General features: G+C 38.1%; 1 protein-coding gene and 1 long non-coding RNA gene across 2 annotated transcripts in view; one reads left to right on the forward strand and one right to left on the reverse strand.

The window, feature by feature from the left end:
• The window catches only part of LOC134531544 (protein phosphatase 1 regulatory subunit 14C), a 430,032-nt gene that overhangs the window by 84,103 nt on the left and 318,651 nt on the right, over window positions 1-27,278 (forward strand). The gene's annotated exons all lie outside the window — the stretch shown is intronic.
• On the reverse strand, window positions 17,879-20,156 carry LOC134531535 (uncharacterized). The gene is made up of 3 exons (XR_010075022.1): window positions 20,019-20,156; window positions 19,610-19,938; window positions 17,879-18,203 (listed from the first exon to the last, which is right to left on the reverse strand). It is a non-coding gene; the product is annotated as an uncharacterized LOC134531535 (long non-coding RNA).

Here is a 27,278-nt window from a genome sequence, read left to right on the forward strand (position 1 = left end):
AAAAAAAAACATTTAACACTATTTAATAAAAAAACACACAACCCTTCGCACCATCGTCTCCCCCTTGTTAACACAATACCATTCAGAAGCGTTACCGACCCCCTTCACAACACCCCGCTCCGCAGTAGGTACTTTCCATACTAGCGATCAAATACTTTTTCCACACAACTATACAAGCATCACACAGCTCCAAAGTCGATAATTGAGGAATAAGTGCCTAATATTCCCCCACCACAGCGGCAATATCCTCCACAGTCAAAGTGGAGGTGTTCAAAGGTACATCTGCGATGTCTTCCCTGGACTCTTCGTCTTCATCCATCGCAAGAGCTTCTTCCCGACCGCTAACCTCCTGACAGCACGCATAGAACTCCTCCTCATCAATTTTATCATCGCTGGCAAGACACATCATACTAGCTCTGTTGATAACTACGAATGATACATCCTAAGGGTGCAATTGTTTTACTGTCCCCAATCCCTCCAACCTTTCTATTGCAGTCCCAAGCACACACGTCATTGACGCATGGCCTTTGACGTCAGCAGACCTCCCCCTCCACCCCCCGGAATTATCAACACCCCAAATAGCTGCGTCATTTAGACCTGACGCCACATGTCCCCAGCCTCCTAATACCATTTTAAGCACCTTCGACGAACATCCCAAACTCTGGTAACTAGTGAAAAGTTTCAAACAGTACATAAATAAATACATTTTTTATTTATTTTAGACTTGCATTTTTTAATATAAAAATTTACAACATTTCAATACATTAAAATGTATATGGCATCAGTAGAATTCATCCAACTGATTTTCACATTTATCGAATCCTAGCCACTTCACAAACAATATATCAATTTTTCTACTTAATAATCACTTGGGTTCTTGGTAGACTGAATTTCTTCCCCATAGAATCCTACACGTATCGCCGAACCTCGTAAATCTTCCAAGTAGTAACATCTCGGATGGTAATTACGTATTTTAACAACATGGAATATTTATGTCGACCATTTATAAATACACACAAAATATTCAAATTTAGCTCTAATTTTTATTACGCCCTAGTTTATTTGCATCAAAATAAACAGTTACCAGGAGTGTGTTATCTTATACATTAACAGGCACCATGACAGTTTTTCTGTATATTCTGTAACATATAAATCCAAATGCTGCGAACTCCCTCTACATGGCTTCCTTTTGAGCAGGAATAAATTGCTTATCCACCCATCCTTTTATCTCTGTGAACATAGTTGAATTATTTATTCCGAACAAGGCTACAAGACTTCTTGGCTACAAAAGCTACAAGCTACAATGTTCCAATCGGCTACGAGTCTACAATACTACCAGGCTACAAGACCACGAGGCTACAAGGATACATCAAAAACACATAGAAAAAAAATATTTGTATAAAATACTAACTCAGCATTTTTAAAGCTTACTGTAAAGCAGGAACATCCCTAAAATATGTATTTTATGCTTACTACAAGACCAAGTGGTGTTTGAACCATTACATATTCAGCCCTGGCTGCAGACTTGACAACAAACATTCAATGAAACGGGTACACATTTGGATAAAACATTAAACTCAGTAGGATACGATATCTAGGATACATTAGTTAAAATACTAAATGAAACGATAGGATCCAGCTCAAGCCGGCTACAATGCCTCAAACCACATTTGGCTCCAAATGATTTTAGTTACAATGTAGCACGTACCCGCCACAATTGCCGGAAAGAGATTATTATGACTCTTCAATTTATTCGTCATTTATTACGAATTTTACATCTTTAAGTTAGAAGTTGAACAACGAGAACCCAACCTTAGCTAGAAATTAGATTACAATAAATAAAACAAACTTTTTTATCCAAAGTATAATTTTGTTTTTCACTTTTATACACATGCAGACAAAACAAGTTATTATTGTATGTAGCATGCATTTCTTTTTTCACGAAGTATAGACCATATTTGCTTGGTATTGGGTAAATTTTATTCATTTTTGCAAGGCAAGTAGAAGTCTTAACCTATCTACCAATATTTTAGAATATTTCCATGTGGTGTAATAAATCTCTTCAGCTTCTAACATCTTACGTAAATTTTCATTACTAATACTTTTAAGACCTCTGAAGTTCCTTTTTTAATACCATCCTCAAAGTTATTGAAATTGTAATCACCCCACTGATCATTATAAGGCTAATCTGAATAATTTAGTTTAATAAGTCGTTTCCAGCATTTTGGTCTCAACACTTTATCACAGTATTCGATCTTGTGAGCTTCAAGTTCTTAATCATAGACTTAGTTCTTGTAAGCTTTAGGTGAATAATAGAAGTCTTCCACATTTTCAGCTTTAGGCTGTTCTAAAGTGCTCTCAATTTCATGGAGGCGACTAGAACTTGGTGTAAAAAAAATTTTAATTCCCCATGAAAATGCTACTTTCTTCGTTAACTTTTAGTTCCAAAAAATTAACAAGACCTGGTATAGTACTATTAGAATCATCATATTCTCATTTCTCGGGATCATTATAGTCATCTAATATTTTGCTACCATTTCACTTCCTTGCTTTTATAGACACACCATTCTTAACATTAACCAACCTTGTTTAACAGATAGAGAGCTTTGCCAGACCTCAAGGGGGAAGAAAATCATTTTACAAACGAGTGTTACTCGGCTGTACTTAACATATTTAATGTATAAGTAATGGATATTTTTATTCAAGTGCCACCTGATTAAATATGCGGAAATTTCTTATTTGGTGTCAGGAATTCAAAATACAAACGGATATCTCTCAAATATTCCAAGACCAATACAAAAAAATAAAACTCAATAAAACACATATGACTCAAGATAAACTGGAAGCTCATTACATTAAATTAATTTTTTAACTCAGAACATTCCTCTATAAGGATACAAATTTGTTTATTACTTATGTGAACACACATTTAAAACACAAATCAGCATATTTCAAAACAAAAATCTACACAATTCACAAAAACCGCATATTTCAAGACCAAGAACATAAGTTTGAAGTGATCTTCTTTTCTCTTCTAGAGCGACACGTGATGTTACAATCATCTGTTTTTCGTCGATGCTATAGATGTTTATGCAGGCACGAGGATTCTGTTTATCTAACAGAAGGATGTGGTGAAGTGGATTGGGAAACTTGTTGTTAGTGAAGTTGAACCTTTCCTCCAAGTCATTGTAGCGCTGATTAACATGCTCAGATGCTCACCCGCATATAACTTGACCAGAATTGCAAACTTAAAACGTATGTGCTCATCTAAGTATTTACAGATTGACCACCGCATATTTTTCTTTGATGCAGGTAGGAATTTCGATGTAGGAGCTAGCTCGAAGTGGATCAAGCTTGTTAATGTGTAGTTGTAGTCGTTTAACACCAGACAAAGACCATCCGCACCCCTTTCATAACTAGTATTCTTACTCTTTACATATCTTAAATATTCAGTAACGACATCCTCCACTTCACGAACTGCAAAGAGTGGAACATTCGTGGTTTTGAAGGCCCTCTTGTCTTCACACTTACCCATTGGCTTTTCACATAGCACTCAAGCACGATGTAATACTTGAGTGGACCATCCTCTTCAATTTCCTCTACGAGTTGGCTTATTAGTTTAACATTGATAGAGTCCAAGTATGTAAATGTGTCCTTGACAGAACTGGTATTATTTTCTACCACACAAGTCTTCAAGTTACCCCAGATTCCCACTTCTGCAATGATGAGGTCGTGGATTTTGGCCAAAACCCGCCTATGTCACCAGCTATGTTCGGCTGGTGCTTACTTTGGTAAGTCTACAGGCTTAAGCGTGGCCATTCTCTGCTTATGTGATAGTGGATCAGGACCCTTGCACACATTGGTATGTGCTTTATACTTACCAGCCCTGGCGAACACTTTAGCATAGTTCCCACACGAATACTTTTATGGCTAGGGTTGAGACCGCAAGCCGTCTTCTCATGATGTGTGACATGGCTGGAGTTTTCGAAGGTTTTGAAGCAGAAGCTACACCACGTGATTAACATCGTGAGAGCAGCACCAGTACATGTTGTAAGATATTACCCCAATTTATCACTGCAAGATACCATCTTTCCACACAAATGACACTGCTTGAGGTCATGCTGCTCGTTGTCAGCACACTAACATTCATATCGGTAGCAGTTATTAGCTGCCGTATAGGTAGCAGGGCAGAAACGTCATTTCTACATTGTTGATGTCATCACAACAATCGGTAGTCTGTGCTCAATGCACGAAACACGCGATGGAAGCCCGACGTACGGTGAACTATAACAGAAGTCTTAAGAAAACAATGTAGCTAGCCATTACATAAAAATGTTTGCATACATAACTTCAAACCTACAAACTACAGCTTCAACAATCCAATCCTTAAGTTAGTTCTACCTGGCCCGAAAATAATCTTATAAAATCACTAAAATGTTAAAGTACTGTAACTAACAAGTTACACAGAAGTAGGTATTCAAAAAATATTCAAAGTTCTGGTAACTGGTAACTTTTACAAATTTTTAAGTACAGAGAAGCATTTAGCTGAAAAATGTTCAAAGTCCACACAACCCCTTCTCCACACAAATGTTTAAGTACAGAGAAGCATTAATATGAAAAATATTCAGAAGCCCGCACAGCTACATTTTCACACAAATGTTTAAGTACACAGAAGAAGCTAATTGGAAAAAAAAATGTTCAAAGTTCTGATAGCTAACAAATTTATTTAAAAGATCATATCTACAAAAGGAAAAAAAAAATACACAGCCTCAAATCCACTCATTTACACGAAATCCAAAAATTTAACTCACAAACTACAACTAATCATACTACCTCTCAATATGACAAAGAAGCCCCTTGCTTGTAACCATCGTATCCTAAAAAGTATTACAATTTTAGCACAAACCATAGCTCATGTGCAGGTTTTCATAACAACTTCTGAGTTTCGGTAGGTCTGTGATGTGTGAAGGGGTATGGGAAAAAACAAGTAGCAACCATGCAACAAGCATGATTAACCTCTATAGCTTGGACAAGTATAACCACTATTGGCTTTGCCAATTAGAGATGGGGTCGCGAGGTACTTTCACAATCATGACTCATCTCTCAAAAATGTCTGAGAGCCTGAGCTATCCACAACAGTCTCATGCAATTTACTGCATCATGGACCCAAGAGTCCCTCAGCACACAGCCATTATCTACACACACAGTTAAACTTCTACATGACAATACTTGACATGGTAAATGTTATAGTTATGAAAGGAAATAGTTAGGAAAATTGAAATCTAATACTTTTTTTGGATTCAGAACATACACATACATGTGTGAAACTAAGCATGGGACTTGAGCGAAAACATTAGTTGCTCACGAAACATTTTGTGTAAATAACTTCATACCTACAAACCCACATTAAATCCATAATTCATGGTGATAAATTATCAAACCAACCCACAACAGCATCAAATTAATCCGCACATTAGCATATTGCAGCTACCCCCACCACTCTTTGAATTCAATCTAACATAACAATCACTCAAATACCACCAATGTAAAAATTACAAGTCTAAAAATTATGCGTGAGTTCAAGTATGGAGGTGATCTCATCCATAACAGTATAGGCTCCGACACAAAAAGAGACAAGTGTATCAACCTGGCCACCAAATCATTTAGACATCCCAAGACACATATATCATCTCTAATCCTGCCATTTTTCTGAAAATCACAAGATTCTTTGTTTTTAACACCAGCTACATAGTCATTATCCTCATCATCTTCTCAGATATCATCGACACAGCCATCATCATGATCAACATACTAATCCAGATTACTGTCATATTTCGTAATCTTAGGCATCGAAGCTTCTTCTTTGTCTTGAAGCATCATTTATAAGTGTGCATCCGTTCTCAAAGTTCGAAGGCTCTGGAGAAATGGGCTGAAACATATTCTCACTTTTCACAATAATGATACTTCCACCGCCTTCGGTCTTCCTTAAACTTTCAACATACTTAATTTAAAGTTCTTTGTCGAGATCAGAAGAGCTACGAACATTCATCCCAAGGAATAACATTCATCAGTGAGCATAACTTTACAAGTCTTGCAATGTCTTCTTAGAGCAAAATACCTGTCACACCGATCAAAACTTAACATTTTATATAGTTGGTTTTTGACATGATCATTCTTTCTCAAAGTAAAACCCCTGTCACAATAACTACACCTGTGACCTTTTCATGACGTTAATAGCACCGATCCAGAATCCATAATAGTTTCTACGACAAATGTCAGAAGCAACCTGATAGTTCAAACGCTAATACTAAACTTAAATAGAACATTAAAATAAACTATCAGCCAGAGTTAATTCCGAATTTTAAATAATACATGGTTAAGTATATTGCATATTTTGCAACATGCTGATTTAAAGTACTTAATTATTTATTTATAATGAAGTAAACCTTATACAAAGTACATAATATTAGTTATGTAAATATAAATGTTACCCACATATGACTACAAATGTAGTCTATTCGGCAGCAAATGTAACCAATTTTCTCCATCTGTCTACAAATGTAACCCTGTAGCCTATGTATTCCGATCTTCAACCCACTTCGTTTCAGAGAATGATGGGTGGTATTCATACTGTTTATAAAGCTATGTTATTATGTAGCATGCAGGATGTATACTCGGTGTTCTAAACAGAAGTAAGGATTCGATAGGTCTCAAGGGAAGGAAAATAAAATATGTGTTGTTCTTGTACAAGCTACCATTTCTTATATGTAACAAAATAGTGAATTTTAATCAAGTGTAATCGTTATTATCATTTGTTTATATTAACCGAAAATCTCAGCACATAACCAGTCACATATAGAAATAATCTGACTATGGTGGATTATTACCCCAGAATTCACTGAAAAAGGCTATGTAAGAATCAATTTTATTTATAAATAAGGTCACATTCGCCAGTTCTAAGAGTGAACATTATGGAGGATGTATACTTGGTGTTCGCAAGAGAAGTAAGGATTCGATAGGTCTCAAAAGAAAATAATCAAATTCTTGTCAGGTAAAAAAGCAGAAACACACGAAAAAAAATTTCTGACACAGTAAAGTTGAAGCAAACGTAGAAATCCATCGAAATTTTCACTAGAAAAATAGGAGCATTCAGAGAAAACCACCAGGGAGAAAATGTCGTTTATAAACATCATAAATTATATATTTATTTAAAAAAAGTTCAAATAAAATCCTGCTTAAGCAAAGAGTTCACAAGCTGACTTGTGCTAGAACTCTCATGCTGCTTAAACAAAGAGTTCACAAGCTGACTTGTGCCAGAACTCTTGTAACCGCGAAGGGGGGTCACAACTGAAAACGGAGAAAACAGCGAAGGTCTTTACATTAAGACGTACGGCAGTGGCGGGCTGATGCTGAAAAAAACGAATGATATAAAACAAAATATATTTATTTGTAGACATAGATATATAAGTCGATTACAAGCAAATTGGCAACAATTATACGTTCTCGTGCTTTCCCGTGGGGTATACAAGACAATCATGCATACAATGTTAAATCAATGTGTAGATAAAGTGGGCCAGGTGGCGAAGCGTTAGAAGTAGCACAAATAATATAGGCCGCTTGGCTGAAAGCAACAGCAAGAAAGAAATTATAATTATGATGCGGCTTGACAAGAAGTGTCCAATGCCATCTTGGCGTGCCCATATACAACCACAGAACATTTACGCAAGGCTACAGCCAGTACTCGGTGTGAGCAAAAGAAACTAAAGCAAAGAACTAAGTCAAGCAATGACCTGAAGGGTCCAAGATGTCTTACAAACATTACTAATCATGGCATAAATACAATGGTGAAAGCGCGGCCAGGCAAGAATAATAGAACATACTAAATACAGAAGCTAAGTTTCACAGCCGAGTACATACCACAACGAGACGCCAGCCCACAGTGACAGCCTTCGAGTCTGACGACCGAGAGACCGCGACGAATAAGCTAGGTGCCAGGTATATATAGGCCGGGAACAACTCTCGTCAGAGCGTGCTGGTGGCGCGGCGGGGAAGGAAGGAAGAGGGGGTTATGAAGGGGTGGTTGGAAAGGAAGGGGAATGTGGAGGGGGGGGAGGGGAAAGGAGGGGAAGGAATGCTGTGCAGTGCCCACATTGCTTCACTCTCATGTTGCTTAAACAAAGAGTTCACAAGCTGACTTGTGCCATAACTCTCATGTTGCTTAAGCAAAGAGTTCGCAGGCTGACTTGTGCTAGAACTCGTATGCTGTTTAAGCAGGATTTAATTTGAACTTTTTAAAAAAAAAATATAATTTATGATGTTTATAAACTACATCTTCTCCCTGGTGGTTTTCTCTGAGTGCTCCTATTTTTTCTAGTGAAATTTCCGATGGATTTCCACGTTTGCTTCAACTTTACTGTATCAGAAATTTTTTTTCGTGTGTTTATGTTTTTTTACCTGACAAGAATTTGATTATTTTCTTTTGAGACCTATCGAATCCTTACTTCTCTTGCGAACACCAAGTATACATCATCCATAATGTTCACTCTTAGAACTGACGAATGTGACCTTATTTATAAATAAAATTGATTCTTACATAGCATTTTTCAGTGAATTCTGGGGTAATAATCCACCATAGTCAGATTATTTCTACATTTGACTGGTTATGTGCTGAGATTTTCGGTTAGTTTAAACAAATGATAATAACGATGACACTTGATTAAAATTCACTATTTTGTTACATATAAGAAATGGTAGCTTGTTACGAGAACAACACATATTTTATTTTCTTTCCCTTGAGACCTATCGAATCCTTACTTCTGTTTAGAACACCAAGTATACATCCTGTATGCTACATAATAACATAGCTTTATAAACAGTATGAATACACCCATCATTCTCTGAAACGAAGTGGGTTGAAGATCGGAATACATAGGCTACAGGGTTACATTTGTAGACAGATGGAGAAAATTGGTTACATTTGCTGCCGAATAGACTACATTTGAAGTCATATGTGGGTAACATTTATATTTGCATAACTAATATTATGTACTTTGTATAAGGTTTACTTCATTATAAATAAATAATTAAGTACTTTAAATCAGCATGTTGCAAAATATGCAATATACTTAACCATGTATTATTTAAAATTCGGAATTAACTCTGGCTGATAGTTTATTTTAATGTTCTATTTAAGTTTAGTATTAGCGTTTGAACTTTCAGGTTGCTTCTGACATTTGTCGTAGAAACTATTATGGATTCTGGATCGGTGCTATTAACGCCATGAAAACGTCACTGGTGTAGTTATTGTGACAGGGGTTTTACTTTGAGAAAGAATGATCATGTCAAAAACCAACTATATAAAATGTTAAGTTTTGATCGGTGTGACAGGTATTTTGCTCTAAGAAGACATTGCAAGACTTGTAAAGTTATGCTCACTGATGAATGTTATTCCTTGGGATGAATGTTCGTAGCTCTTCTGATCTCGACAAAGAACTTGAAATTAAGTATGTTGAAGGTTTAAGGAAGACCGAAGGCAGTGGAAGTATCATTTTTGTGAAAAGTGAGAGTATGTTTCAGCCCATTTCTCCAGAGCCTTCGACTTTGAGAACGGATGGACACTTATAAATGATGCTTCAAGACAAAGAAGAAGCTTCGATGCCTAAGATTACAAAATATGTCAGTAATCTGGATGAGTATGTTGATCATGATGATTGCTGTGTCTATGATATCTGAGAAGATGATGAGGATAATGACTATGTATCTGGTGTTAAAAACAAAGAATCTTGTGATTTTCAGATAAATGGCAGGATTAGAGATGATATATGTGTCTTGGGATGTCTAAATGATTTGGTGGCCAGGTTGATACACTTGTCTCTTTTTGTGTCGGAGCCTATACTGTTATGGATGAGATCACCTCCATACTTGAACTCACGCATAATTTTTAAGACTTGTAATTTTTACATTGGTGGTATTTGAGTGATTTTTATGTTAGATTGAATTCAAAGAGTGGTGGGGGTAGCTGCAATATGCTAATGTGCGGATTAATTTGATGGTGTTGTGGGTTGGTTTGATAATTTATCACCATGAATTATGGATTTAATGTGGGTTTGTAGGTATGAAGTTATTTACACAAAATGTTTCGTGAGCAACTAATGTTTTCGCTCAAGTCCCATGCTTAGTTTCACACATGTATGTGTATGTTCTGAATCCAAAAAAAGTATTAGATTTCAATTTTTCTAACTATTTCCTTTCATAACTATAACATTTACCATGTCAAGTATTGTCATGTAGAAGTTTAACTGTGTGTGTAGATAATGGCAGTGTGCTGAGGGACTCTTGGGTCCATGATGCAGTAAATTGCATGAGACTGTTGTGGATAGCTCAGGCTCTCAGACATTTTTGAGAGATGAGTCATGATTGTGAAAGTACCTCGCGATCCCATCTCTAATTGGCAAAGCCAATAGTGGTTGTACTTGTCCAAGCTATAGAGGTTAATCATGCTTGTTGCATGGTTGCTACTTGTTTTTTCCCATACCCCTTCACACATCACAGACCTACCGAAACTCAGGAGTTATGAAAACCTGCACATGAGCTATGTTTTGTGCCAATATTGTAACAATTTTTAGGTTTGGTTGGTTACAAGCAAGGGGCTTCTTTGTCATATTGAGGGGTAGTATGATTAGTTGTAGTTTGTGGGTTAAATTTTTGGATTTCGTGTAAATGAGTGGATTTGAGGCTGTGTATTCATTTTTTTTTCCTTTTGTAGATAGCTATCTATATGATCTTTTAAATAATTTTGTTAGCTATCAGAACTTTGAACATTTTTTTTTCCAATTAGCTTCTTCTGTGTACTTAAACTTTTTTGTGAAAATGTAGCTGTGCGGGCTTTTGAATAATTTTCAGTTTAATGCTTCTCTGTACTAAAAGATTTGTGTGGAGAGGGGATTGTGTGGTCTTTGAATATTTTTGAGCTAAATGCTTGTGTGTGCTTAATTTTTTGTGTGAAAATGTAACTATGTATGGTTTTGAATATTTTCAGCTTAATGCTTCTCTGTACTTAAAAATTTGTAAAAGTTACCAGTTACCAAGGCTTTGAATATTTTTTGAATACTTCTGTGCAACTTGTCAGTTACAGTACTTTAACATTTTAGTGATTTTATACGATTTTTTTCGGGCAAGGTAGAGCTAACTTAAGGATTGGATTGTTGAAGCTGTAGTTTGTAGGTTTGAAGTTATGTATGCAAACATTTTCATGAAATAGCTAGCGACCTTGTTTTCTTAAGACTTCTGTTATAGTTCTCCGTACGTCGGGCTCTTATCGTGTGTTTTGTGCATTGAGCACAGACTACCGATTGTTGTGATGACATCAACAATGCAGAAATGACGTTTCTGCCCTGCTACCTATACGGCAGCTAATAACTGCTACCGATATGAATGTTAGTGTGCTGACAACGAGCAGCATGACCTCAAGCAGTGTCATCTGTGTGGAAAGATGGTTGCTCGCAGTGATAAATTGCGGTAATATCTTACAACATGTACTGGTGCTGCCCTCACGACTTCAGTCACCTGGAGTAGCTTCTGCTTCAAAACCTTCGAAAACTCCAGCCATGTCACACATCATGAGAAGACGGCTTGCGGTCTCAACCCTAGCCATAAAAGTATTCGTGTGGGAACTATGCTAAAGTGTTCGCCAGGGCTGGTAAGTTGAAAGCACATACCAAAGTGTGCAAGGGTCCTGATCCACTATCACATAAGCAGAGAATGGCCACGCTTAAGCCTGTAATCATACCTAAGCTAAGCACCAGCCGAACATAGCTGGTGACATAGGCGCGTTTTGGCCAACATCCACGACCTCATCATTGCAGAAGTGGGAATCTGGGGTAACTTGAAGACTTGTGTGGTAGAAAATAATACCAGTTCTGTCAAGGACACATTTACATACTTGTACTCTATCAATGTTAAACTAATAAGCCAACTCGTAGAGGAAATTGAAGAGGATGGTCCACTCAAGTATTACAACATTCCAGTGTTCAATTGTGAAAAGCCAATGGGTACGTGTGAAGACAAGAGGGCCTTCAAAACCACGAATGTTCCACTCTTTGCAGTTCGTGAAGTGGAGGATGTCGTTACTGAATATTTAAGATATGTAAAGAGTAAGAATACTAGTTATGAAAGGGGTGCGGATGGTCTTTGTCTGGTGTTAAACGACTACAACTACACATTAACAAGCTTGATCCACTTCGAGCTAGCTCCTACATCGAAATACCTACCTGCATCAAAGAAAAATATGCGGTGGTCAATCTGTAAATACTTAGATGAGCACATATGTTTTAAGTGTGCAATTCTGGTCAAGTTAGATGCGGGTGAGCATCTGAGCATGTTAATCAGCGCTACAATGACTTGGAGGAAAGGTTCAACTTCACTAACAACAAGTTTCCCAATCCACTTCGCTACATCCCTTGTACTACCACAAAGTGTCCGTACAGACATTTAATTCTTATTTAAATGTATTTTCAGTATTATTTATATGCTTTCTTATTCTTTGAATTAACCTTCTCTCGTGTCAATGCATTTTTACGAGCATGCTATTGTTGTATTGCCTTAACTTGAAAAACACTATAGGTCTAACCTGAAAACAAGAACTTATAATAAGTATTTTGAACCTTATTATTATGAACTTATTTTTCCTATGTATTGTTGGAAGTCCTACTGATTTTTCATGTATGTTTCATCCTGTTCACATTTTTTATTTGGAATCTTATTGTTTTTCGAGATATTACTTACCTGTGATTTAACACTATTGTTGTGACCGAAGGCCATGAGATGCTGCTCTGGATCTCCCAGACAGGGTCTTCACGGGATTCGGCAGCACCGGAACAGGAAGTAGATTAAAAATTAAGTTGGAAGGTTTTTTTTGGCGTTACCACGTATAGGCTGAGGCCTAACGCCTTGGTGATTTAAAATCTGTAAAATATGGTTTTCTTGCATTGTTGCTTATATGGTGTAATGTAAAATTGTGCATCTCGACCCAGACATCGACAGTGAGTAAAGTTGTTCTGGTACTAAGAAAATCATTTTAGATGCAGATTGACTTGATTTTCACTAGTAAAGGTACGCCATAAGCAAATAGCGTCGCCATTGTATTAAGCAAGGGGCTTATAGCAAAAGTGATTTTACGCCCGCGTTAATTGTTGAACTGTACCGTCACGTAAACTTTGTAACCTTAAACATTATTTGGAACAAAGATCAAATATTTTTGGCTGTTTTTAAAGAGAAGTACGTTTTCCGAACACTCAGTGGTCCTTCAGATCGATTCAAAATTGCTTCTACTGAGTAATGCCGTGTGCCTTAAGTAACTATTATTTTCTGTTTTCGTTAAAACTATCTCTTTTAGGTTAAACTGGATTAAAGTATCAACAAACATTTGTAATTTATCTGTGCCTCCGTATCTCCCAATGAGTTTAGCTACAATTAGACTCCAGAAGGGATTATCACATGTAAATTTTAAATATTCAAAATAATTATATTATATTGTTTTTGCTCAGAAATAAAGCCTGTAAAATATAATAAATTCTTTACTAATCCTCAACTACGTCATACACCAAAGAGAATTGTAAACTTATTGTAAGATTTTCATGTTTATTAATCTTAATACTGTTTAAATAAGATTTTCAAGGTTTTCAGTAATCATTGTTTGGTTCTGTGTGTCAGTGTTTTGTTGTTAGTGAAAGTGTTTGCTGTGTTTTGCCTCCTGTTTATAGTCATTTTATATATCTACCATTTCCACCTTCAAAACTATATTTTCATCCAGACTGCTCTTAATTTTAAATAATAAATCTTCCACCATTAATTTATTTTTTCATCATAATTCTCTTGTTGTTATTTCTTTTTCTAACTGCATTCCTACCAGTATACTATAGTCTAGGGTTCCATAGCATACTGACCATATCATTTACAGTTTATCAGCAACAGGAGTCATTTGTTGTTGGCTCATTTATTTTAATGTATTTAGTGTTCAAGGGTTTTAGTTCAAATTAGTTTTAAATATGTCAACGAGTCATCAACACCACAGATTAAACATTTTCTTCACCTCTGTGGTATCACCCATCATACTCAAGTATTAATTCTGTAAGCTGAAGTATAAGGTTAAGTTCCGAGCTCAGAAAATAAATAAAAATATACATAGAAGGAGTGGGGACTGCCCAGAGGGGAAGTGGCGCCCGCAACGTGGTGGCTCCGAAGAAATAGTGCCGAACATAGCAACTACAAGAGTAAGTGTGCATTCTACGTGTTGGCACCAGGGAAACGACTTCTCTACTATTGTACTCCAAAATGTCATTCAACAAGGTGTATGAGTTGAGGAGCCGGTCTGAGACCAGCAGTAATGTGGGCGAGACTGCAGCACCTGTGCAAGGCCAGGAACATACGACCACAGCACAGGCCTGCCAACAAGAAAAGTACGAGCAGGTGTACCAACATCTACTGGATGTACAGCCTGGACAGAACACACAGTCTTATGCAGCTATACCTGAAGGTATACTGGTGCTCACTGAACACAACACGCCGGAGAGGTGTGAAACCAACAGGGAAGGTGGGACAGCAGCAGCCACACCTGCAGCTGCTACTGAAGAGGAAAAGGCACCAGCAGGGGAATCGGATATGTCTGCCCCCACCACTCCTACAGGTGACATACCATCGGCTGATTTAACCAGCATCTTGCTGATGTTGCAACGTATGAATAGCAAGATGGACACCAACGCCCAGAACATGAGTGAAAAGATTGATGCAGTCGCGGGGCAACTGGACGCTAACCTCTGCGAGTTAAAGAGTGAGCTGAATATAAGGATAGAGAGCTTAGATCGCCAGCTGCAAACAGGCCTCAGTGACCTGGAGGTACGATTGGATGCCAGACTGCAAGAGCAATCTCAGTCAGTAGGACAGCTGGCCAGTCAAGTGCAAACACAGCAGGAAAGGGTGGAAAACCTGGAATCCCACACCACGTCTCTGATTAGATCTGTGGACCGAGTACAGATGGAGGGACAGGGCCAGTCGCAAGTGATCCACCAGAGGCTCGAACGCATTGAAGAAACCACAGTCACTCTACAGGCAAGAATTGAAACTGTTGAGTCAGGAGCAAGAGCAGCCGCCGAACAAGCTGCACAGGCATGTGCCAGCGCTCTCCAGCAACAAGTCCAACAGCGAGTGGAAGAGCTGCACAGCAGGATGGCGACAACAAACATCTCCATGACCGAGCTACCCAGCCTGCAGCCTGCAGTGACAGCCAGCCAAGACTCACCACCACCCCCAGCTATCTCATCACTTGTCACACCACCTCATCCCACCTCATCGTGCAGCACCTCACATCTTGACCAGGCCGCATTACTGCATCATCCAGCCAAACATTGGGCCGAGTCCATGCCCATGTTCTCTGGCAAGTCATTGGAGAACCCAGTCAGATTCCTCAATAAATTTGAGGAATACGCAAAGACTTTCTCATTAAGTGACAGTGAAAAATTGAAGTGCCTGAATGTAGCACTCAAAATCACTGCTTTTTTCTGGTGGGAGCTCCAGAGCCTACATATCACCTCCTACGAACAATTCAGAAAAAAGTTCAGAGCACAGTTCTGGAACTTAAAAGTGCAAGGCAATTTGAGGGCCCAATTGCACACGGACCGGTTTGACTGTCGCAAGGGGAGTAGCCTGGAAGCTCACATTTCAGCTATGTATGAGCATACCCGGTACTTAGATATAACTATGTCAGATGATGAGTTCATAGCAACCATGTTGACACAGCTCCCACTCGCCTACCAGATCCAGATGTCGGGACACACATACAAAGATGTCACCGAATTCCGAGATCATGTTCTGGCAGTAGACAAGCTGCAGAAGCTGCAGCGAGGGCAAGGAGCTAAGGATGAGGCTGAACGAACACCTCAGCAGCCTCCCAGTAAAAATGTGCCAGTGCACAATTACTGGCAAAATCGGCCCAGGGATGACCGCCAGGCAAATGTGCACACCCTGACATGGGAGAGGTCAGGTAAAAATGACGAGTACCTCAGCCAAGGGCAGCAAGGGAAAAAGCACAAGGGCAAGTACAACCGCAAAAGCAACCGTAACAAGCCCTACCACAAGACCACCTGGTGGTCAAGCAAGCAGACCTGCAGCGACGGTGAGGAGGACCCCAACAGCCAGTTCCAGGGGAAGACATCAACTGAACGGCCACCCAGGAAGTTCACCTACCCTCAGCGCTACGCCGAGTCAGATGGTGAGGCTGACTACCATCACCAAGGCCAGAAGCGGTTTTATTCTGACTACGCTAGTGGGAAACCTGACTTCCGCCCGCCACACCGCAAGACCCCTGCCAGTCCAGAGAGAAGCTGCAGACCACAGTATCACACCGGCTCATCTGGCGGCATCCAAAATCATTTTCCATACCCACCACCCTCATTCTCATCGCAAGACAATTCCCAGCCTCAACAGGGCTACTTCCAGCGCAATGCGCCAGTGAATCCTGTTGCTGCAGAGTTTCAGGCAGCAGTAAACAGGGCTGCTAATGGTCCAAGTAATTGGACAGGGCCTAACCCAGCAGGTTCAGCTGCCCAGCAGTGCAGCCAGAACAACCAGGATAGAGCGTTAAACTAGAACGGGTCAGGTTTGCATCGCCCCGAACTCATACCCGCTATCCAGAGCCTACATGTCACCCCTTATGAAGCTCTGTATCTGGATAGATCGGTGGCGATCGACCCGCTCTATATGCCCAAATTTGACATGGAAACTGATCAGGCAGAACTACCCACAGGTAGTGAGGTAGAACAGTTGATCAACGACCGCCTACAGTCTGAGGCGCAAGCAAGGCAAAGAAGGAAGAGTGCTTCTAAAATCAAGCAGTTCAGTATAGGAGACCTAGTGTTATGCAGGAGTGCAAGCGGGAGCAAGAAGTGGGACCATGTTACCAAGAAGTTGTTCTTGCTGTTCAAGGGACCCTATGTGGTCATAAACAGAATTCACAACAACTGCTATGAGTTGGCAGACCCTGCCACCAACATCATCATAGGCAGGTATAACCTAACCCAACTAAGGGCCTACCACAAGCCTATTGTCCCACAGTAACATGTGTTGTTTGTGTGTTAGCTAGTATAATTGTTTTTTTTCCATGTGAAGTATAGAAACAACATTGGTGTACATGTTGTCTACACTGTGTAGTCCTATGTGATCAAGGACCTGTACATCGAACACTGTTAAGTGTGTGAAGCTCAATGTTTCGTGTCCAAGTCAGGACCTGTGCTAGCCAAGGTTGTACGGTATGCTGTATTTGTTAGTGTAAGGAAATGCACTAGTCTGGTAGCCTGATGAGCTTAAAACCAGTGTGTTGTCTCGTGACGGTCTAAGACTAAGGCTCTGCCGCACTGGGATTTGTTGTCCAGCACTAACCTAGGGTTATTATGGTACCGTAATGTATGGCTATGGCATGACCTAAATGGGTATGAAGCTTCGGTGACACATGTGAGCAGGACTAGATGTCTACTAACAGTGTAATCATGTTGTTTACTCTGAAGAAAAAAAAAACCTACTGATCCACTATAGTGTGAGCTAACCAACCTAACAAGAGTGACTACTATGTGTTAATTTTTTTCGCCGACCAGCTGTGTGACTCCTAAGCAGTACATGCACATTGCGTACTACAAGCACAAGAACACTTGCAACTACTAAGCCATGCACACTCTAACTGCTAGTTACCTGCAGATATGATACTCCTTCTTGTAGCACTCTGAGCCTTAGCTTGTTGTTGTATCACCCACAAAGCTATCTTATTTGCAAAAAAAAAAAAAATTAAAAATTTAATAATATTTTGCAATTTAAAAAAGGAAAATTTATGGAAGCTTGATATGAAGAAATTTGTGGAATTTATTTTGCTCGATCAGAATAAAAAAAAACTGCATTGGAACTAATTTATTTTGGAATTTGATTTTATAAATTATGGGCACAAATTAATTTTATGAACGCCGAATATTATTTTTGATGTGTAACACATAATTCGAAGCACTGTAATCTTGAGGATCACACTGTCACGAGAGTGACGTCACTGTTGTTCAGCAGCACATGATGATGTGATTGTCTTCTGAGTTGTTATCCACAGTAGCAAGGAACACTGGTGTTGCGAGAGAAAGTCTGCTCTTATGCTGCCCAGTTGTTGTATGAAGTCACTGTAACAGAAGTGTGACAAATGTATAAAAGTGCAAGAAATTTTTATATGTCAGTGTAAATAGGTGTAACACCTGACTGGAAGATCATGAACATTCTTGAAATGATATGAGACTCTGCATCAGCCAGTAGCTGATAGCCTACCTAACAAGACAACAGCATTCTGCAAGTAATCTACTGTGCAGCTGTGTCCAGAGTAACAGAGTGAGAGACTGTGAACAATCAGCTGAAAGCCTCACCATATTCAAGAGAGAATACTGTACCTTTCAAAGACTGTATATAAATTATTATTCATCTGGCAAGAAATAATAATACTAGTCTTGAATACAAATAATAAATGTCAAGGTATCATAAGAAATGATAATATTTCATTATGTATTAGCTTAAGTATGTATATAATTTTTCAACTGGTTATTTTTGTGTGTAAATATTTTTCTTGTGTTATGTTACTATTTAATAATCTCTTAGAATTGTTTTCCATGTAATAAATAATTTTGATTTGTGATGTATGAACACCTAACATCACATGAAAGTGATATATCCATATGTAAACAAAACCAAAATCACTGAGATCAAATTGTAAAAACAAAAAAAAAAAACTCTTAAAATATGTTATAAAATTTGTAATAATACTGCTAATTGCATTAGTAGTCAACAAGTTTACTCAGCTAATAGTAAACAATATGCTGTTTAAACCTATTAAGTATTGTAAATATTTTATGTTTGTTATGATTCAAATCACAAGACTGTTATATGTCAGTAAAATAAGCTGAATAGCAATTGTATACTATATTATCATGATGTCTAAGGATAATAATTAGAATGAAAACAATTTTAATAACTTTTCTGAAAGAAAAAAAAATGCCAACCAACCCTGATAAGTATTTATATTGTAATTGCAAGTTTTATGGTAACAAATTATAGTATTATAGTACAGTACCAAGGCTAGAGTACTATAGGTAAACAAAGCCAGCAAGACAGTTAAACCACTGTACAACTGAAAGACTAGTTAACCAAGAATAAAACTAGCAGTACCATTGTGTAAATAGTGTATTCCTATCATATTTAATAATTATAGCAAAATATGAGTGTTTAAGAAGTAATAAGATGTTATGTGATTGTTGCATACTATACTGTATTCTCATAAGTCAATGATAATTAATTATAGGAATTCTTAATAATTTCATATTTTTCATAATAATGATAATTTTTTTTTTGTATGTGATCACATCCCTATTGTTGTCTTACACCAATGCGGCAGTGAGGGCGAATCCAGAAAGCAACCAGTAAGCACAGAACATTGTTATGATTATTTATGGAGTAAGTTATGAGACCGCGAGATACTAGAGACACGCCTGTCATGTGCTTAGTGCGGAAGTGAAAACGAGTGTAGGACACGGCCATGTACTTAGCGGTGCGACGACGGAGCTGGACCCGCTCCAACGGGACGTCCGGTCGACGCCACGTCCGCTAACGCAGCTGCGTCAGCATGGGACCTCCGTCCACCCCCTGCTGTACACCACTGGTCCCCGTCTGGGACGGCTCTAGGGCTGCCCTGCGGACCGCGGGTGCTGTCAAGACCCGCCGCCGTCAGCCGCTCATCCCCACGAGCGCGGGTGACCCCGGCACGGCACGTCCTGCTGCCCTCTCGGTAGCAGGCACCCTCCGCGATGGCGTGGAGAGGACGTTGCTGTCTGCCCCGGCGTGGATCGGCACACCACAACGCCGTGGTCACACCTGCAGAACGACTGAGGGTTGTTAATGGTACACCTAACACTGAATCGCCGTCCACTGCACTCAATTGTAAGTAAACTCACCAGTGTCCTGAGCCTGCCTGATGCTAGATACCCTCCCAACACCTTACCACCAGCACGACGACGAGACGACGGAGTTTTCGCGCCATTTCTGGAGCGCGGAGCAGCGAGGTGTTGCTTCGAGGACGGCCGGCGGGAGACAACGAGTCACTCCGAGCGCCAGCATTGGGTTGGTCGCCGGTCGCGCGCCAGTTACCCCCACCCCTCCGCCAATTCTCAACCGTCGCGCGGGAACCTGAAGCGCATGCTACGTAAGACAGAGACAGATGGGCTATCACTAAACCGGCGGCCACGTAGTTCGTGTCCACTGCGTTTTATTGTTACCCCATGGGACAGCTTCTGTACTACCACAAAGTGTCCGTACAGACATTTAATTCTTATTTAAATGTATTTTCAGTATTATTTATATGCTTTCTTATTCTTTGAATTAACCTTCTCTCGTGTCAATGCATTTTTACGAGCACGCTATTGTTGTATTGCCTTAACTTGAAAAACACTATAGGTCTAACCTGAAAACAAGAACTTATAATAAGTATTTTGAACCTTATTATTATGAACTTATTTTTCCTATGTATTGTTGGAAGTCCTACTGATTTTTCATGTATGTTTCATCCTGTTCACATTTTTTATTTGGAATCTTATTGTTTTTCGAGATATTACTTACCTGTGATTTAACACTATTGTTGTGACCGAAGGCCATGAGATGCTGCTCTGGATCTCCCAGACAGGGTCTTCACGGGATTCGGCAGCACCGGAACAGGAAGTAGATTAAAAATTAAGTTGGAAGGTTTTTTTTGGCGTTACCACGTATAGGCTGAGGCCTAACGCCTTGGTGATTTAAAATCTGTAAAATATGGTTTTCTTGCATTGTTGCTTATATGGTGTAATGTAAAATTGTGCATCTCGACCCAGACATCGACAGTGAGTAAAGTTGTTCTGGTACTAAGAAAATCATTTTAGATGCAGATTGACTTGATTTTCACTAGTAAAGGTACGCCATAAGCAAATAGCGTCGCCATTGTATTAAGCAAGGGGCTTATAGCAAAAGTGATTTTACGCCCGCGTTAATTGTTGAACTGTACCGTCACGTAAACTTTGTAACCTTAAACATTATTTGGAACAAAGATCAAATATTTTTGGCTGTTTTTAAAGAGAAGTACGTTTTCCGAACACTCAGTGGTCCTTCAGATCGATTCAAAATTGCTTCTACTGAGTAATGCCGTGTGCCTTAAGTAACTATTATTTTCTGTTTTCGTTAAAACTATCTCTTTTAGGTTAAACTGGATTAAAGTATCAACAAACATTTGTAATTTATCTGTGCCTCCGTATCTCCCAATGAGTTTAGCTACAATTAGACTCCAGAAGGGATTGATCACATGTAAATTTTAAATATTCAAAATAATTATAATATATTGTTTTTGCTCAGAAATAAAGCCTGTAAAATATAATAAATTCTTTACTAATCCTCAACTACGTCATACACCAAAGAGAATTGTAAACTTACTGTAAGATTTTCATGTTTATTAATCTTAATACTGTTTAAATAAGATTTTCAAGGTTTTCAGTAATCATTGTTTGGTTCTGTGTGTCAGTGTTTTGTTGTTAGTGAAAGTGTTTGCTGTGTTTTGCCTCCTGTTTATAGTCATTTTATATATCTACCATTTCCACCTTCAAAACTATATTTTCATCCAGACTGCTCTTAATTTTAAATAATAAATCTTCCACCATTAATTTATTTTTTCATCATAATTCTCTTGTTGTTATTTCTTTTTCTAACTGCATTCCTACCAGTATACTATAGTCTAGGGTTCCATAGCATACTGACCATATCATTTACAGTTTATCAGCAACAGGAGTCATTTGTTGTTGGCTCATTTATTTTAATGTATTTAGTGTTCAAGGGTTTTAGTTCAAATTAGTTTTAAATATGTCAACGAGTCATCAACACCACAGATTAAACATTTTCTTCACCTCTGTGGTATCACCCATCATACTCAAGTATTAATTCTGTAAGCTGAAGTATAAGGTTAAGTTCCGAGCTCAGAAAATAAATAAAAATATACATAGAAGGAGTGGGGACTGCCCACCCTCTGTTCTAGAAACAGAATCCTCGTGCCTGCATAAACATATATAGCATCGACGAAAAACAGATGATTGTAACATCACGTGTCGCTCTAAAAGAGAAAAGATCACTTCAAACTTATGTTCTTGGTCTTGAAATATGCGGTTTTTGTGAATTGTGTAGATTTTTGTTTTGAAATATGCTGATTTGTGTTTTAAATGTGTGTTCACATAAGTAAAAAACACATTTGCATCCTTATAGAGGAATTATTCTGAGTTAATAAATTAATTTAATGTAATGTGCTTCCAGTTTTTCTTGAGTCATATATGTTTTATTGAGTTTTATTTTTTTATATTGGTCTTGGAATATATTGAGAGATATCCGTTTGTATTTTGAATTCCTGACATCAAATAAGAAATTTCCGCATATTTAATCAGGTGGCACTGGAATAAAAATATCCATTACTCATACATTAAATATGTTAAGTACAGCCGAGAAACACTCATTTGTAAGATGGTTCTCTTCCCCCTTGAGGTCTGGCAAAGCCCTCTATCTGTTAAACAAGGCTGGTTAATGTTAAGAATGGTGTGTCTATAAAAGCAAGGAAGTGAAATGGTAGCAAAATATTAGATGACTATAATGATCCCAAGAAATGAGAATATTTTGATTCTAATAGTACTATACCAGGTCTTTTTAATTTTTTGGAACTAAAAGTTAACGAAGAAAGTAGCATTTTCATGGGGAATTGAAAAATTTTTACACCAAGTTCTAGTCGCCTCCATGAAATTGAGAGCACTTTAGAACAGCCTAAAGCTGAAAATGTGGAAGACTTCTATTATTCACCTGAAGCTCACAAGATCGAATACTGTGATAAAGTGTTGAGACCAAAATGGTGGACACGACTTATTAAACTAAATTGGTTGGGTTCTCGTAGTACAACTTCTAACTTAAAGATGTAAAATTCGTAATAAATGACTAACAAAATGAAGAGTCATAATAACGTATTTCCGGCAATTGTGGCGGGTACGTGCTACATTGTAACTAAAATCATTTGGAGCCGGATTGAGCTGGATCCTATCGTTTCCTTTAGTATTTTGACTAATGTATCCTAGATATCGTATCCTACTGAGTTGAATGTTTTATCCAAATATGTGCCCGTTTCATTGAATGTTTGTTGTCAGTTCTGTAGCCAGGGCTGAATATGTAATGGTTCAAAAACCACTTGGTCTTGTAGTAAGCATAGAATACATATTTCAGTGATGTTCCTGCTCTACAGTAAGCTTTAAATTTGCTGAGTTAGTATTTTATACAAAAATTTTTTCTATGTGTTTTTGATGTATCCTTGTAGCCTCGTGGTCTTGTAGCCTGGTAGTATTGTAGACTCGGTGCCGATTGGAACATTGTAGCTTGTAGCTTATGTAGCCAAGAAGTCTTGTAGCCTTGTTCGGAATAAATAATTCAACTATGTTCACAGAGATAAAAGGATGGGTGGATGAGTGATTTATTCCTGCTCTAAAGGAAGCCATGTAAAAGGAGTTCGCAGCATGTGGATTTATATGTTACAGAATATACAGAAAAACTGTCATGGTGCCTGTTAATGTATAAGATAACACACTCCTGGTAACTGTTTATTTTGATGCAAATAAACTAGGCGTAATAAAACTTAGAGCTAAATTTGAATATTTTGTGTGTATTTATAAATGGTCGACATAAATATTCCGTGTTGTTAAAATACGTAATTACCATCCGAGATGTTACTACTTGGAAGATTTACGAGGTTCGGCGATACGTGTAGGATTCTATGGGGAAGAAATTCAGTCTACCAAGAACCCAAGTGATTATTAAGTAGAAAAATTGATATATTGTTTGTGAAGTGGTTAGGATTCGATAAATGTGAAAATCAGTTGGATAAATTCTACTGATGCCATATAAATTTTAATTTATTGAAATGTTGTAAATTTTTATATTAAAAAATGCAAGTCTAAAATAAATAAAAAATGTATTTATTTATGTACTGTTTGAAACTTTTCACTAGTTACCAGAGTTTGGGATGTTCGTCGAAGGTGCTTAAAATGGTATTAGGAGGCTGGGGACATGTGGCGTCAGGTCTAAATGACGCAGCTATTTGGGGTGTTGATAATTCCGGGGGGTGGAGGGGGAGGTCTGCTGACGTCAAAGGCCATGCGTCAATGACGTGTGTGCTTGGGACTGCAATAGAAAGGTTGGAGGGATTGGGGACAGTAAAACAATTGCACCCTTAGGATGTATCATTCGTAGTTATCAACAGAGCTAGTATGATGTGTCTTGCCAGCGATGATAAAATTGATGAGGAGGAGTTCTATGCGTGCTGTCAGGAGGTTAGCGGTCGGGAAGAAGCTCTTGCGATGGATGAAGACGAAGAGTCCAGGGAAGACATCGCAGATGTACCTTTGAACACCTCCACTTTGACTGTGGAGGATATTGCCGCTGTGGTGGGGGAATATTAGGCACTTATTCCTCAATTATCGACTTTGGAGCTGTGTGATGCTTGTATAGTTGTGTGGACAAAGTATTTGATCGCTAGTATGGAAAGTACCTACTGCGGAGCGGGGTGTTGTGAAGGGGGTCGGTAACGCTTCTGAATGGTATTGTGTTAACAAGGGGGAGACGATGGTGCGAAGGGTTGTGTGTTTTTTTATTAAATAGTGTTAAATGTTTTTTTTTATATATTTTATTTACATCGACTTCTTGCCACGACTTTAAAAAATACTATTTTAATTTGATATGAAGTGCATCTCGTAGCAGCAGTAGGTAATGGCTGAGGCGAGTGTTGTAAGTGCATCATATACACTATAGCGATCAGACATTAAGTTGAAACGTAAAATGTTCGATAATGCTTCCATTTTGTTGATTGTGCTTCCAAATGTGCTTCCTTTTTGTTGATTGTGCTTCCGATTGTGCGTCCTTCTCTATGAATGTACTTTCGTCAAATTGTTTATTATTTTAACATAACACCTATATCATCCAAGGTACTAATACTTATAAATGTCTTAAAAAATGGTAAAATGTAATTATACGCACATATTAAAAATATCTGCTTCCATGCAGCTTTAAAACACGAGTACGCAAACATGAACTTGTTTAGGAATGTAATTATACGCAGACAGTCGAAATATCTGCTTCCATGCAGCTTTAAAACACGAGTACGCAAACATGAACTTGTTTAGGAATGTTATTATATGCAGACATTAAATATATCTGCTTCCATGCAACTTTTAAAAACGAGTACGCAAACATTAGAAGAGAATAATACTTGTGAGTTAGGACTCTGAAAAATTTCTGGTTCGCTAAAATGGAGTAATAAATGTTTTTTTTAAATTATCATTACTTTAACTATTGTAACCACAACATATATTTTAGTTAAAACCTATAAATGATAAGACTTTAAGAAAAAATTGTGATTACAACAAAATGTTTGTGGATTTTCTGGATTTTGTGGATTTTTGCGGATTTTTGCCTATAAGGTTCATAATAATGTTGGTAGAGAATTGAAACTCGACCTTACATACACTAATGTACTTTAGAAACCTACACCCAATGATGACATCCGTCAGATGAAATCAAGATGGTGGTCTCCACTAAATAAGATTGCTGCCTCCGGCAGACAATGATGGTATATATTTTTTATTTTGATAAATAATTTATTTTAAAGAATGTGGTTTAAACGAAAATTTTTAGCAGGGATGAGTGGGGTGTTCGATGATGATATCATTGTAACATAGGAGTGGGGTGTTCGATGCACTGGTGTTTGATTTGACATTTTTTTAATCATATATTTTTTAATTTTATTTTTAAATTTTGATTAATTAATTTTTTTATAAATTTTAATTTTTTTCATTAAAATCAGATAATAAATAAAGATTTACAAGATGGCGGAATGCTCTAGAAAAACACAATTGTAGAATGTTCTAGAAAACAAAATTTCCGCCGGGGTCAAGGGTCAAGGTTAAATCCAAGATGGCGACTGGAAGTGACGTAATCCAAGATGGCCGCCGGAATTGACTGAATCCAAGATGGCCGCCGTGGCTTCCCGGTTACCCCACCGCCCACCGGTGTCCCCATATGAATCAAATACACCTACTCACTTAAACACAGTGATGATTTTAAATTTAGCTGTGCAGTTGGTCACAGTACAATGTTAACTCCATTCACTAACTAACACTTTTGCATTAGAACTTTGACATGCGAACGGTTTTAACTTTTTTTTAACATATATATCTTTTTCCAACTGCATATTACTTATATAATTATTTTGAGAGATTTTACTAGCAATCAGTTGTAAAATTATTAAAACAAACATCGGTATCGTTGCTGTCAACATGCTATCTCTACCTTATATTCTCCTTGTATCCTGGCATCTTATATAACTGGCATCTGGCGTATGAAAGTTTTCTTTGTGAACACGTGTCCTGTCGACAGAGTCAGTGTCTCTTGTTCTGGAAGAAGTGCAGATACATTAGCGTTGTCAACTGACGTGTTTCCTGCGCGTGCCTTATCGCGGATTGCGCATCCTTCCGTAGAGAAACAGACATCCAGTGGCCATGAGCAGCAAGGGTCGTCAGCAGGTTGACGAAAGAGCCACGTACTGTTTATAACAGTGGCTGAACTTATTGTGAACTCGAGTCATTGTTTTAGGTTTTCTTCGGTGTTTCGGGTTTTGGTTCTGACATTTGTGTTTTGCATGCAACAAAACGTTGACCGATAGGTTGCCACCAGATGTGACTGAAACCATAGACCAAAAATAAGACTAGTTGCCCACGATTTGTCAAATTCGATTGTTTATATTTTAAGTTTTAGTAGACCCGTACTTCCCGTACAAAAAAGTATTGCGTAGATTTGTAATTTCGTCATATATACTTATTCACGAACTGTCAAAGACCCTCGGAACTGATTCATTGACGTAACGAAGTGCAATAAGTCGTGTAGCCGAACCGCGGTTTTGTTTGGTAAATAAGCCATTTGATGTTGGGATTACTGAGTTTTACTACGAATTAAACCACCACAGAAACACAACCTATGTAGAAGCTCCTACTTACATATTTATGTTAGTATCATGTTAACTGTTACTCCCCCTTTTAAACGTAGATCTAACAATCGCAAACAAAGTAAACATTTGCATACCTTTATGCCTCCCTGTTCCTGTAAGCTGGTAACCAAAGTAT

This window comes from Bacillus rossius, chromosome 5 (assembly GCF_032445375.1).
Source record: "Bacillus rossius redtenbacheri isolate Brsri chromosome 5, Brsri_v3, whole genome shotgun sequence".
NCBI lineage: Eukaryota > Metazoa > Arthropoda > Insecta > Phasmatodea > Bacillidae > Bacillus > Bacillus rossius.